At 39.6% G+C, this 14,373-nt stretch overlaps 1 long non-coding RNA gene across 1 annotated transcript in view; it reads right to left on the minus strand.

Moving 5' to 3' along the window:
- The window catches only part of LOC145542910 (uncharacterized), a 178,604-nt gene that overhangs the window by 8,299 nt on the left and 155,932 nt on the right, over positions 1-14,373 (minus strand). Inside the window, exon 4 of the long non-coding RNA XR_014080246.1 lies at positions 7,924-8,059. This is a non-coding gene — a long non-coding RNA (uncharacterized LOC145542910). The remainder of the gene's footprint in view (positions 1-7,923; positions 8,060-14,373) is intronic.

Genomic DNA, 14,373 nt, shown 5'->3' on the forward strand with positions numbered 1-14,373 from the left:
TACTTCATTTTGTACTCCAAGGTCAACATGACTGTTACTCCAGGTATCTCTTGACTTCCTACTTTTGCATTCCAGTCCCCTATGATGAAACTTTAGTTCAGTTCAGTCGCACAGTCATGTCCGACTCTTTGTGACCTTATGGACTGCACCATGCCAGGCTTCCCTGTCTATCACCAACTCACGGAGCTTACTCAAACTTCTGTCCATTGAGTTGGTTATGCCATCCAACCATTCCATCCTCTGTAGTCTGCTTCTCTTCCTGCCTTCAATCTTTCCCAACATAAAGGTCTTTTCAAATGAGTCAGTTCTTCACATCAGGTGGCCAAAGTATTGGAATTTCAGCTTCAACATCAGTCCTTACAATGAATATTCAGGACTGATTTCCTTTAGGATGGACTGCTTGGATCTCCTTGCCGTCCAAGGGACTCTCAAGAGTCTTCTCTAACACCACAGTTCAAAAGCATCAATTCTTTGGCACTCAGCTTTCTTTATAGTCCAACTCTCACATCCACACATAACTACCGTAAAAACCATAGTTTTGACTAGACAGATATTTGTCAGCATAGTAATGTCTCTGCTTTTTAATAGCCTGTCTAATTTGGTCATAGCTTTTCTTCCAAGGAGCAAGTGTCTTTTAATTTCAGACTGCAGTCAGCATCTGCAGTGATTTTGGAACCCAAGAAAATAAAGTGTGTCACTCTTTCCATTGTTTCTGCATCTATTTGCCATGAAGTGATGGGACTGGTGGCATGATCTTATGTTTTTGAATGTTGAGTTTTAAGCCAGCTTTTTCACTCACCCCTTTCACTTTCATCAAGATGCTCTTTAGTTCCTCTTAACTTTCTGCCATGAGATTGATGCCATCTGCATATCTGAGGTTATTGATATTTCTCCTAGTAATCTTGATTCAACCTTGTGCTTCATCCAGCCTGACATTTCACATGATGTACTCTACATATAAGTTAAATATGCAGGGTGACAATATACAGCCTTGATGTACTCCTTTCCCAATTTGAAACCAGTCCATTGTTCCATGTTTGGTTCTAACAGTTGCATCTTGAACTACATACAGATCTCAGGAGGCAGTTAAGGTGGTCTGGTATTTCCATCTCTTGAAAAGTTTTCCACAGTTTATTGTGATCTACACAGTCAAAGGCTTTGGCATAATCAGTAAAACAGAAATAGATGTTTTTCTGGAATTCTCTTGCTTTTTATGATCCAATGGATGTTGGCAATTTGATCTATGGTTCCTCTGCCTTTTCTAAATCCAGCTTGAACATCTGGAAGTTCATTCCGGTCTCAAAGAAGGGCAATGACAAAGAATGTTCAAACAACTGCACAATTGCAGTCATCTCACATGCTAGCAAAGTAATGCTCAAAATTCTCCGGACCAGGCTTCAATAGTACGTGAATCTATGATGAAAAGGACATCTTTATTTGGCATCAGTTCTAGAGGGTCTTCAAAAAAATTTGAGATACCAAGGGTACATTTCATGCAAAGATGGGCTCAATAAAGGACAGAAATGGCAGAGACCTAACAGAAGCAGAAGATATTAAGAAGAGGTGGCAAGAATACACAGAAGAGCTGTACAAAAGAGATCTTCATGACCCAGATAATCACGATGATGTGATCACTCACCTAGAGCCAGACATCTTGGAATGTGAAGTCAAGTGGGCCTTCAGAATCTTTACTACAAACAAAGCTAGTGGAGGTGATCGAATTCCAGTTGAGCTATTTCAAATCCTGAAAGATGATGCTGTGAAAGTGCTGCACTCAATATGTCAGCAAATTTGGAAAACTCAGCAGTGGCCACAGGACTGGAAAAGTCAGTTTTCATTCTAATTCCGAAGAAAGGCAATTGCAAAGAATGCTCAAACTACCACGCAGTTGCACTCATCTTACTCACTAGTAAAGTAATGCTTAAAATTCTCTAATCCAGGCTTCAGCAATACGTGAACCGTGAACTTCCAGATGTTCAAGCTGGTTTTAGGAAAAGCAGAGGAACCAGACATCAAATTGCCAACATCCAGTGGATCATCGAAAAAGCAAGAGAGTTCCAGAAAAACATCTATTTCTGCTTTATTGACTATGCCAAAGCCTTTGACTGTGTGGATCACAATAAACTGTGGAAAATTCTGAGAGAGATGAGAATACCAGACCACCTGACCTGCCTCTTGAGAAACCTATATGCCAGTGTGGAAGCAAGAGTTAGAACTCGACATGGAATAACAGACTGGTTCCAAATTGGGAAAGGAGTATGTCAAGGCTGTATATTGTCACCTTGCTTATTTAACTTATATGCAGAGTACATCATGAGAAATGCAGGACTGGAGGAAGCACAAGCTGGAATCAAGATTGCCGGGAGAAACATCAATAACCTCAGATATGCAGATGACACACCCTATGGCAGAAAGTGAAGAAGAACTGAAGAGTCTCTTGATGAAAGTGAGAGAGGAGAGTGAAAAAGTTGGCTTAAAGCCAATTCAGAAACTGAAGATCATGGCATCTGCTCCTGTCACTTCATGGCAAATAGATGGGGAAACAGTGGAAACAGTGAATGTCTTTGTTTTTCTGGGCTCCAAAATGACTGCAGATGGTGATCACAGCCATGAAATTAAAAGACTCTTACTCCTTGGAAGGAAAGTTATGACCAACCTAGACAGCATATTGAAAAGCAGAGACATTACTTTGTCAACAAAGGTCCGTCTAGTCAAGGCTATTGCTTTTCCAGTGGTCATGTATGGTTGTTGAGAGTTGGACCGTAAAGAAAGCTGAGTACAGAAGAATTGATGCTTTTGAACTGTGGTATTGGAGAAGACTCTTGAAAGTCTCTTGGTCTGCAAGGAGATCCAACCAGACCATCCTAAAGGAAATCAGTCCTGAATATTCATTGGAAGGACTGATGTTAAGCTGAAACTCCAATACTTTGGCCACCTGATGTGAAGAGCTGACTCACTTGGAAGGACCCTGATGGTAGGAAAGATTGAAGGCAGGAGGAGAAGGGGACGACAGAGGATGAGATGGTTGGATGGCATCACCGACTCAATGGACTTGGGTTTGGGTGGACTCCGGGAGTTGGCGATGGACAGGGAGACCTGGCATGCTGCGGTTCAGGGCGTTGCGAAGAGTTGGACATGACTGAGCAACTGAACTGAACTGAACTAGAAGGTCTTGGAGGTCTTCATAGAACCATTCAATTTTAGATTCTTCAGCATTAATGGTTGGGCCATAGAGTTGGATTACTGTGATATTGAATGCTTTACCTTGGAAATGAACAGAGATCATTCCGTCATTCTTGAAATTGCACCCAAGTACTGTATTTCCCCCTCTTTTGTTGACTAAGAGGGCACCTCAATTTCTTCTAAGGGATTCTTTCCCACAGTAGTAAATATAATTGTCATCTGAATTAAATTCATCCATTCCAGTCCATTTTTGTTCACTGATTCCTAAAATGTCAATGTTTACTCTTGCCATTTCCTGTTTTACCACTTCCAATTTGCCTTGATTCATGGACCTAACATTACAGGTTCCTATGCAATATTTATCTTTAATATTTAATATTGGATGAAAGCAACATCAGACTTTACTTTCATCACCAGTCACATCCACAACTGTGCACTGTTTTTGTTTTGGCTCAGCCTCTTCATTCTTTCTGGGTCTATTTCTCTGCTCTTCTCCTGTAGCATATTGGGCACCTACTGACCTGGGGAATTCATCTTTCCATATCCTATCTTTTTGTCTTTTCATACTATCTATGGGGTTCTCAAGGCAAGACTACTGAAGTGGTTTGCCATTCCCTTCTCCAGTGGACCACGTTTGTCAGAACTCTCCACCATGACCCATCTTGGGGGCCCTAACATGGCATGGCTCATAGTTTCATTGAATTAGACAAGGCTGTGATTCATGTGATCAATTTGGTTAGTTTTCTGTGATTGGGTTTTCGTTCTGTTTGCCCTCTGATGGATAAGAATAAGAGGCTTGTTGAAGCTTCCTGATGGGAAGGATTTGCTGTGGGGGAATCTGGGTGTTGCTCTGAAGGGCAGGACCATTTCTGTAAATCTTTAGTCCAATTTTCTGTTGATAGATGGTTCTGTTTTGAAAATTAGAAAATTAGAGATACCAAGGGAACATTTCTGTTGGAAGGCCTCACCGAGTCAGTGGACATGAGTTTGAGTAAACTCTGGGATTTACTGATGGACAGGGAAGCCTAGGGTGCTGGAGTCATGGGGTCGCAAAGAGTTCTACACAACTGAGCGACTGAACTGGACTGAACTGGGGCTGTTTTGCTTCCCTGTAGTTTGACCTGAGGCCAAACTATGGTAGGTGTAATAGCAATAATGGCAAGACCTCCTTCAAAAGGACTTATACCAGCACTGTTGGCTCCCAGTACTGCTGTGTTCAGTGCTTCTGATCGTGCAGCAGGCCACTGTTGACCCATGCCTCCTCTAGATTCCTGGACACTCACAGGCAAGTCTGGGTCAGTCTTTTGTGGGGTTACTGCTTCTTTCTCCTGGGTCCTGGTGCACATAAGGTTTTGTTTTTGCCCTCATAGAGTCTGTTTCGCCAGTCCTATGGAAGTTCTGTAACTAAACAGTAGAGTAGGATGAACTATAAAATCCAATGATGGATTTATATAATCAGAATTCAACAGAGTTGATTTAGGGTGTGATCAGGGTGAAGAGGTTTCAATTATCATAAAGTTTTATTTCTCAAGGTGGATGGAAGATTTATACTTGGTTTTGTAATAATGTTCTTTAGACCACTTTGGATATGTGAAGTACTTCTTAATAATAAAAGAAACCTCAATGTCACATTCTTCCTAACTCCCTTTCCCTATTTTCCAGATGTTTTCAATGTTAAAAAAAAAAAGAAAGAAAGAAAGAAAAACATGAAGATAGTAAATCACTTTAAAAACTTTGCCCCAGTCCTTTCCCCTTTTTACGTTGAATTCATTTGTTCCTCATGTTTTCAGCTACTTCTAAACACATTTAATCCGTTCTGATGTAAACGTGCTATTATTTCAATGTTGCTGTTGTCAAAATATCAAGAAAATTACTTTGGGAAAGTGAAATTAAAGGACATTGTGGAATTTTAATAACAATGTAGACAAAAGTGTACTGTTTTTACTCTATGTACTTTTGGAAGAAAGTAGTGATTTGAGGTTTAGGGGGACTGAATTTTCTAAGTAAGTGCAATAACTTTATTTTACTTTTCCATGTTATATCAAAATAGTGATATCACTATATCAGAAAGAACATGTAGTTTCTATTTTCATTTCACTGTTTTCATCTGTTCATCTGCTCTCATTAGTTGAAAAACCGTATGTTTTTATGTTTTCTGATGACAGATTATTTCAGTTAAATTTGTCCCGTGGGCTAAGGAAAATGGGTCATGGTTCTCACATTGTAGGCAGACGCTTTACTGTCTGAGTCACCAGGGAAGTCTGATAAAACTACAAACAGTGATATTTTAAGTGTATTTTCTTGTATTAAGCTGTGATTTGCAATGCCTTGTTATTAATGTGAAAAGAAAAAGAGTTGCTATTTCCATCTAATTGTGTTTGTTTCTTAGATGGATCCTGATTGCTCTGTTTACATTTTTTATACTCTCAAAGTTTATATCTAAGTTTTGTGTGGTTTTTTTTTTTTTTGGAAAAGAAGGGTCAGAACTTGTCACAGAGCCATAAGACATGTCAGATTTCAGGTCATTTCTCTGAGTTCATTTGGGTACAAAGCATGCACATTTGCGTGGTGACCTTTGCAAAAGCAAACAAAGAATGCGACTTGTGGGTCATTTCTTAAACCCAGCAGATGAACTGATTATTCCCCAAAGCCTTGTAGTCTGAATAACAATGAAAAGTGGAAAGTTCACTTCTAATCCTGAGGGGAAAAATAAGTCCCTGAAGTACATTTTTAATAAATTGATTGTATATTACAACCAGTATTTTACTGGTTTTTTGTTGAACTGCTCAATGCCAAAAGATCAAATTCTTTGCTACAAAGAAGTATTGTCAAGCCTTCAAATATGCCTTAATTTCTAATTATATTTCTTTGTCTCTGAGCTATTGTTCTTTAGAGAGCCCTTTTTTATTGAAGGAGGGGAGAGTGTGATAAATAGATTTTTCCTGAACATTTGTAGTAAAGAAAATTTGCAGAGAGTTTCACTTAAGCTTTATTTGTTCTCTAGAACCAATTGGGGTGTAAATAAATTAAGAATATTTTTTATTATTATTCTCTCCCCATATGTATAATATCTATAAAAGCATCTGGCATAATATATTGAGATAGGTATCATTATAGCTGGTTGCCATGGAAATGATTTTGACAATATTCCAGTAGGTAACTCTTTTCTTTTATCAGAGCAAATTGAAGAGAAGAGAAATAATTTAAACTTGGGACTTTTAGATTCAATCAACTCACTCGGTTTTTGTCTGATCCAGAGATGTGCATATTTAATAAAGAGGACTTGATTTACCCAGCAGTGGCATTGCTGGTTCAAGTGGTAGTTTTAATCTTAGTTTTTTAAGGAATCTCCATACTGTTCTCCATAGTGGCTGTATCAATTTACATTCCCACCAACAGTGCAAGAGTGTGCCCTTTTCTCCATACCCTCTCCAGCATCTATTATTTGTAGATTTTTTGATGATAGCCATTCTGACCTGTGTGAGGTGAGACCTTACTGTAGATTTGATTTGCATTTCTCTAATAATGAGCAACATTGAACATCTTTTCATGTGTTTGTTGGCCATCTGCATGTCTTCTTTGGATTACTTGTGATAGCTATGACATGGAAGCAACCTAGATGTCCGTTGACAGATGAGAATGGATGAAAAGTTGTGGAACATATTGACAATGGAATATTACTCATCTGTAAAAAGGAATGCATTTGAATCAGTTCTAGTGAGGTGGATGAACTCAGAACCTGTTATACATAGTGAAGTAAGTCAGAGAAAAAAATCATGCATTGACACATATATATGGAATTTAGAAAAATGGTACTGATGAACATATTTGCAGGATAAGAAGAGGTCCAGACATAGAAAACAGACTCATGGACACAGCAGGGAAGGAGAGGGTGGGATGGATTGAGAGAATAATATTGAAACATAAACATTACAATATGAAAAGTAGATTGCTAATACAAAATTACTGTATACTGCAGGGAGCTCAACTTGGTATTCTGTGACAACCTAGAAGACTGGGGTGGGGTGGGAGGGAAGGAAGTTCAAGAGGGAGGGGACATATATACACTTATTCATATTGTTATACGGAAGAAACCAACAGAATTTAAAGCAATTATCCTCCAATAAAAATAAATTTTAAAAAAGAAGGACATGATTTTACATACTTGGTGATTTGATATTGATTGTTAACTAATTGACTAAAGTTGAATGAGTTAACATTAAATGATTATTTTTAACTTATATTCCTGACATTTTTATGTTAATTAGCTGTGTTAATAACTGTATTAGTGGTTTCACTTACATATTGCTGTCTAGCCTAGTTGTAAAATTATCAACTAGTGCTTCATATAATTGATGTTTGTGTTCCAAAATCTTATTTTGTGAAAAAATATAAATAGAAAATAAAAGCATTCATAATTTCTGAGCATTATATTTGTTCATATATTTGTTCTTTTAAAAGAAGAGTGGAAGTATAGGACAATAGTCTTGATCATTAATAAAGTAGACTAACCTTCCTTTTTAATATTCTGCTGGTATAGATCTCATATTTCCCTAAATTTCCTGATAGCTCTCTGTGGTGTCTGGTCTATGATCTCAATCAGACTACACCTTAAGTCCAATGCACAATGAAATTCTCTTGATGGGCCTCTTTTTTTTCAATTTGTATTCTTTCTAGGCAGTCTTCTTGACTTGCATACAGGTTTCTCAGGAAGCAGATAATGTGGTCTGGTATTCTCACCTCCTTAAGAATTTTCCAGTTTGTTGTGATCCACACAAAAGTGTTAATGTAGTCAATGAAGAACAAGTAGATGTTTTTCTGGAATTCCCTTGCTTTTTCTGTCAGGGGAGTGTGTAATTTCCTCAGTTCTGTCTCGCTGCAGCAAAAATTTGAAGTGACAGACGGACCAGTGTTATAGCTCAGTTTTATAGGAAAAGCAAAGTATAGTACACCCTCAAGGAGTGAGGGTGGGACAATCCAAAAGACAAAGAGAAGAGAAAGCCTCTATCCTTCTAGGCTTCCTCCTTTTATACATTTGTTTTCTCCCCCTGAGGCTGCCCTATGTAAATTGGGCTGCTCGTTTTACCTGAGGTCCTCACTCTGGTCCTCGGACCTTCCTTTGTTCTATTTTCACAGGCTTTTCCCATATTTGTCTTTTTAGCCAACCCCATTTTGGACTCCTTTTTCCTATTCTAACTATCTAACATTTCTATGAACCAATGGATGTTGGCAATTTGATCTCTGGTTCCTCTGCTTTTTCTAAATCCAGCTTGTACATTTGGAAGATCTCGGTTTATATTCTGTTGAAGCCTAGCTTGAAGGATTTTGAGCATTACCTTGCTAGCATGTGAAATGAACACAACTGTGTGGTAGTTTCTTCTAAGGGATTCCTGCCCACAGTACAGAGATCATTCTATCGTTTTTGAGATTGCATCCAAGTACTACATTTTGGACTCTTTTGTTGACCATGATGGCTACTCCATTTCTTCTAAGGGATTCTTGCCCAAAGTAGTAGATATAATGGTCATCTGAGCTAAATTCACCCCTCCCAGTCCATTTTAGTTTGTTGATTGCTAAAATGTCGACGTTCACTCTTGCGATCTCCTGTTTGATCACTTCCAATTTGCCTTGATTCATGGACCTAACATTCCAGGTTCCTATGCAATATTGCTCTTTACAGCATTGGACCTTGCTTCTATTACCAGTCCCATCCATAACTGGGTGTTGTTTTTGTTTTGGCTCCATCCCTTCATTCTCTCTGGAGTTATTTCTCCACTGATCTCCAGTAGCATATTGGGCACCTACCAACCTGGAGAGTTTATCTTTCAGTATCCTATCTGTTTGCCTTTTCATACTGTTCATGGGGTTCTCAAGGCAAGAACACTGAAGTGGTTTGCCATTCCCTTCTCCAGTGGACCACATTCTGTCAGACCTCTCCACCATGACCTGTCCATCTTGGGTGGCCCCACATGACATGGCATAGTTTCATTGAGTTAGACAACGCTGTGGTCCATGTAATCAGATTGGCTAGTTGTCTGTGATTGTGATTTCGGTCTGTCTACCCTCTAATGCCCTCTCTCAGTGCCTATCGTCTTACTTGGTTTTCTCTTACCTTGAATGTGGGGTATCTCTTCAGGGCTGCTCCAGCAAAGCGCAGCTGCTGCTCCTTACCTTGGACGTGGGGTAGCTCCTCCCGGCTGCTGCCCCTGATCTCGGGCATGGGGTAGCTCCTCCCAGGCACCGCCTCTGACTTCGGGCTTAGGGTAGGGAGTAGCCATCATAGTCAACAAAAGAGCCATATGCAGTACTGGGATGCAATCTCAAAAACGACAGAATGATCTCTGTTCCTTTCCAAGGCAAACCATTCAACATCACGGTAATCCAAGTCTATGACCAGGCCAGTAATGCTGAAGTTGAACAGATCTATGAAGACCTACAAGACCTTCTAGAAGTTTGATAGAGTGTGGAAATAAGATTCAAGATATTATAATATGTCAAAGACATTGGTAGAGCCAAAAGTAGAACTAAGCAATCATATTCTGAACATTCTCCTTTCATTAGAATTTAAGTTGCCTGGCAGGCCGCAGCCCACAGGGTCGCACAGAGTCAGACACAGCTGAAGAGATTTAGCATGCACACACAATAAGTTGAAAGTAGTCAGAAATGTTTAAAGAAGAGCAATTGTAATGCCTCATTGTATTTTTCCCCCAGTGAATATATTTACACACACATCTTTCTTCTCCAATAACATTGCTGTATTACACATTAAGAAGTCTAATTTTATGTCTATGAATAACATAATTCACTCCACTAATACTTATGCAATGCTAGGGACAATTCTAGGCAAGGAGGGTATAGCACAGAATATGTCTGATCAGAAATGAAAGTCTCCAGTACATAATCAATGTTGAAAATATTCAAGTAATGATTTTATATGTATTGTGGTTCTTTCAGTTGAAAGTGATATAAAAACTAACATAATAGTTTTTAAGAAGGAAAAGAATTTAGCTCATGCAACTCAGGAGTCTAAAGACGGATTTGGATTAGGACCTAGCTTGATGTAGGTTTTTAAATGTTGATTTTAGGGTCTTTTTCCACATCCAAAATGGATGCTTTCTTCTCTATGTATGTTTCCTTTCAGAGAAGGCCTTTTCTACATGCCAGGAAGGATGGTAACTGACAGACAGCTCCAAGTCTAAATTTCTGTTGATTTGTGAGCCATAGAATAAGAGGTATTTTGTCTTTTAGCATCATAAATCTTAGGGAAATTTCTGATATGTCTTGCTGTCAACTATCCTTGAACCAATCACTTTGGAATGAGGTATCTCACTGGCAAGACCGGGAGCAGACTGTGGCTCAGATCACGAACGGCTTATTGCCAAATTGAGACTTAAATTGAAGAAAGTAGGGAAAACCACTAGACCATTCAGGTATGACCTAGATCAAATCCCTTATGAGTATACAGTGGAAGTGACAAATAGATTTAAGAGACTAGACCTGATAGACAGAGTGCCTGATGAACTATGGACAGAGGTTCGTGACATTGTACAGGAGACAGGGATCAAGAAAATCCCCAAGGAAAAGAAATGCAAAAAAGCAAAATGGCTGTCTGAGGAGGCCTTACAGATAGCTGGGAAGAGAAGAGAAGCGAAAAGCAAAGGAGAAAAGGAAAGATATTCCCATCTCAATGCAGAGTTCCAAAGAATAGCAAGGAGAGAGAAGAAAGCCTTCCTCAGCGATAAGTGCAAAGAAATAGAGGAAAACAACAGATTGGGAAAGACTAGAGATCTCTTCAAGAAAATTAGACATACCAAAGGAATATTTCATGCAAAGATAGGCTCGATAAAGGACAGAAATGGTATAGACCTAACAGAGGCAGAAGATATTAAGAAGAGGTGGCAAGAATACACAGAAGAACTGTACAAAAAAGATCTTCACGACCCAGATAATCACGATGGTGTGATCACTCACCTAGAGCCAGACATCCTGGAATGTGAAGTCAAGTGGGCCTTAGAAAGTATCACTACGAACAAAGCTAGTGGAGGTGATGGAATTCCAGTTGAGCTCTTTCAAATCCTCAAAGGTGATGCTGTGAAAGTGCTGCATTCGATACGCCAGCAAATTTGGAAAACTCAGCAGTGGCCACAGGACTGGAAAAGGTCAGTTTTTGTTCCAATCCCAAAGAAAGGCAATGCCAAAGAATGCTCAAACTACCGCACAATTGCACTCATCTCACATGCTGGTAAAGTAATGCTCAAAATTCTCCAAGCCAGGCTTCAGCAATACGTGAACCGTGAACTTCCAGATGTTCAAGCTGGTTTTAGAAAAGGCAGAGGAACCAGAGAACAAATTTCCAATATCCGCTGGATCATCGAAAAAGCAAGAGAGTTCCAGAAAAACATCTATTTCTGCTTTATTGACTATGCCAAAGCCTTTGACTGTGTGGATCACAATAAACTGGAAAATTCTGAAAGAGATGGGAATACCAGACCATCTGACCTGTCTCTTGAGAAACCTGTATGCAGGTCAGGAAGCAACAGTTAGAACTGGACATGCAACAACAGACTGGTTCCAAATAGGAAAAGGAGTATGTCAAGGTTGTATATTGTCACCCTGCTTGTTTAACTTATATGCAGAGTACATCACGAGAAACGCTGGGCTGGAAGAAACACAAGCTGGAATCAAGATTGCCGGGAGAAATATCAATAACCTCAGATATGCAGATGACACCACCTTTATGGCAGAGAGTGAAGAAGAACTAAAGAGCCTCTTGATGAAGGTGAAGGAGGAAAGTGAAAAAGTTAGCTTAAAGCTCAACGTTCAGAAAACTAAGATCATGGCATCTGGTCCCATCACTTCATGGCAAATAGATGGGGAAACAGTGGAAACACTGTCAGACTTTATTTTTGGGGGCTCCAAAATCACTGCTGATGGTGATTGCAGCCATCAAATTAAAAGATGCTTACTCCTTGGAAGGAAGGTTATGGCCAACCTAGATAGCATATTTAGAGGCAGAGACATTACTTTGCCAACAAAAGTGCGTCTGGTCAAGGCTATGGTTTTTCCAGTGGTCATGTATGGATGTGAGAGTTGGACGGTGAAGAAAGCTGAGTGCCACAGAATTGATGCTTTTGATCTGTGGTGTTGGAGAAGACTCTTGAGAGTCCCTTGGACTGCAAGGAGATCCAATCAATCCATCCTAAAATAGATCAATACTGGGTGTTCATTGGAAGGACTGATGTTGAAGCTGAAACTCCAATACTTTGGCCACCTGATGCGAAGAGTTGACTCATTGGAAAAGACCCTAATGCTGGGTAGGATTGGGGGTGGGAGGAGAAGCGGACGACAGAGGATGAGGTGGTTGGATGGCATCACCGACTCGATGAACATGGGTTTGGGTAAACTCCGGGAGTTGGTGATGGACAGGGAGGCCTGGCATGCTGCAATTCATGGGGTCGCAAAGAGTCGGACACGACTGAGCGACTGAACTGAACTGAGCTGAGATGAGTGCGATTGTGTGGTAGTTTGAGCATTCTTTGGCATTGCCTTTCTTGGGATTGGGCTGAAAACCGACCTTTTCCAGTCCTGTGGCCACTGCTGAGTTTTCCAAATTTGCTGACATATTGAGTGCAGCACTTTCACAACATCATCTTTCAGGATTTAAAATACCTCAACTGGTATTCCATCACCTCCACTAGCTTTGTTTGTAGTGATGCTTCCCAAAGCCCACTTGACTTTATATTCCAGGATGTCTGGCTCTAGGTGAGTGCTCACACCATCGTAATTATCTGGGTCATGAAGATCTTTTTTGTACAGTTCTTCTGTATATTCTTGCCACTTCTTCTTAATATCTTCTGCTTCTGTTAGGTCCCTACCATTTCTGTCCTTTATTGAGCCCATCTTTGCATGAAAAGTTCCCTTAGTATCTCTAATTTTCTTGAAGAGATCTCCAGTCTTTCCAGTTATTGTATTCCTCTATTTCTTTGCACTGATCATTGAGGAAGGCTTTCTTATCTCTCCTTGCTATTCTTTATTACACTTCAAATGTAAATAGAAAAACCAAGAAAGAATAATGATACTGGCATACAAACAGATTGGGGATTACCTGATGACTCAGCTGGTAAAGAATCCACCTGCTATGCAGGAGATATAGAAGACACCAGGTTTGTTCCCTTGGTCAGGAAGATCCCCTGGAGAAGGAAATGACAACCTCCTCCAGTATTCTAGCTTGAAAAATCCCATGAACAGAGGAGCCTGGCAGGCTACAGTCCATGGGATCACAAAGAGGTGGGCATAACCGAGCGACCTAGCATCCAAAAAAGGAAGAAAAAAAAAAGCTCAAGATCAAATCTAGAACAGACATAAATAATGCCAGAGCTCTATAGAAGTTAAAAATTTTGACTCCAGCAAGTTTGCCATGCTAGCATTATATCTTGAAGGAACAAGATCCAGTGACATGAAATAGGAATCTGGGTAGATGCACTGAAAACTTTTGAACGCCCAGGATTTCCATTGAACACCTGGATCTGTGGAAGTGTTATTCTCCTGATTAAAAGCTTGTGAATTCTCCTTTGTCTCAAAGATAGTGTAGTAGACTTCACTTTGCTGAACAAAATAAGCCCCTTGGGATTTTTCTCCTCTTCTGACGCACAGATTAAAAATGAACATTATTTAAACACAACCTAGTCTGGGAAGCATTCTGTATCTTCTAAGAAAAGAAATGAACTCTACCATGAAGAATCTATAGAACCAAACCCAAATAAATTTGGCTTATGAAAGAAAATTTCACAAAAAATAATTTTCTTTATTTAATGAAAGTTAACTTCTAAGCCTTTGATTGTGTAGATAACAACAAACTGGAAAATTCTTCAAGAGATGGGAATATCAGACCACCTTACCTGCCTCCTGACAAATCTGTATGCAGCTCAAGAAGCAACAGTTAGAACTGGACATGGAAGAACAGATTGGTTACAAATTGGGAAAGGAGTACGTCGAGGCTGTATATTGTCACCCTGCTTATTCAACATATGCAGAGTACATCATGTGAAATGCTGGGCTGTATGAAGCACAAGCTGAAATCAAGATCGCTGGGAGAAATAACAATAACCTCAGATATGCATATGATAACTCCCTTATGGAAGAAAGTGAAGAGGAACTAAATAGTCCCTTGATGAAAGTGAAAGAGGAGAG

Source organism: Giraffa tippelskirchi, chromosome 3, assembly GCF_054371585.1.
Source record: "Giraffa tippelskirchi isolate mGirTip1 chromosome 3, T2T-mGirTip1v1.2.pri, whole genome shotgun sequence".
Classification (NCBI taxonomy): domain Eukaryota; kingdom Metazoa; phylum Chordata; class Mammalia; order Artiodactyla; family Giraffidae; genus Giraffa; species Giraffa tippelskirchi.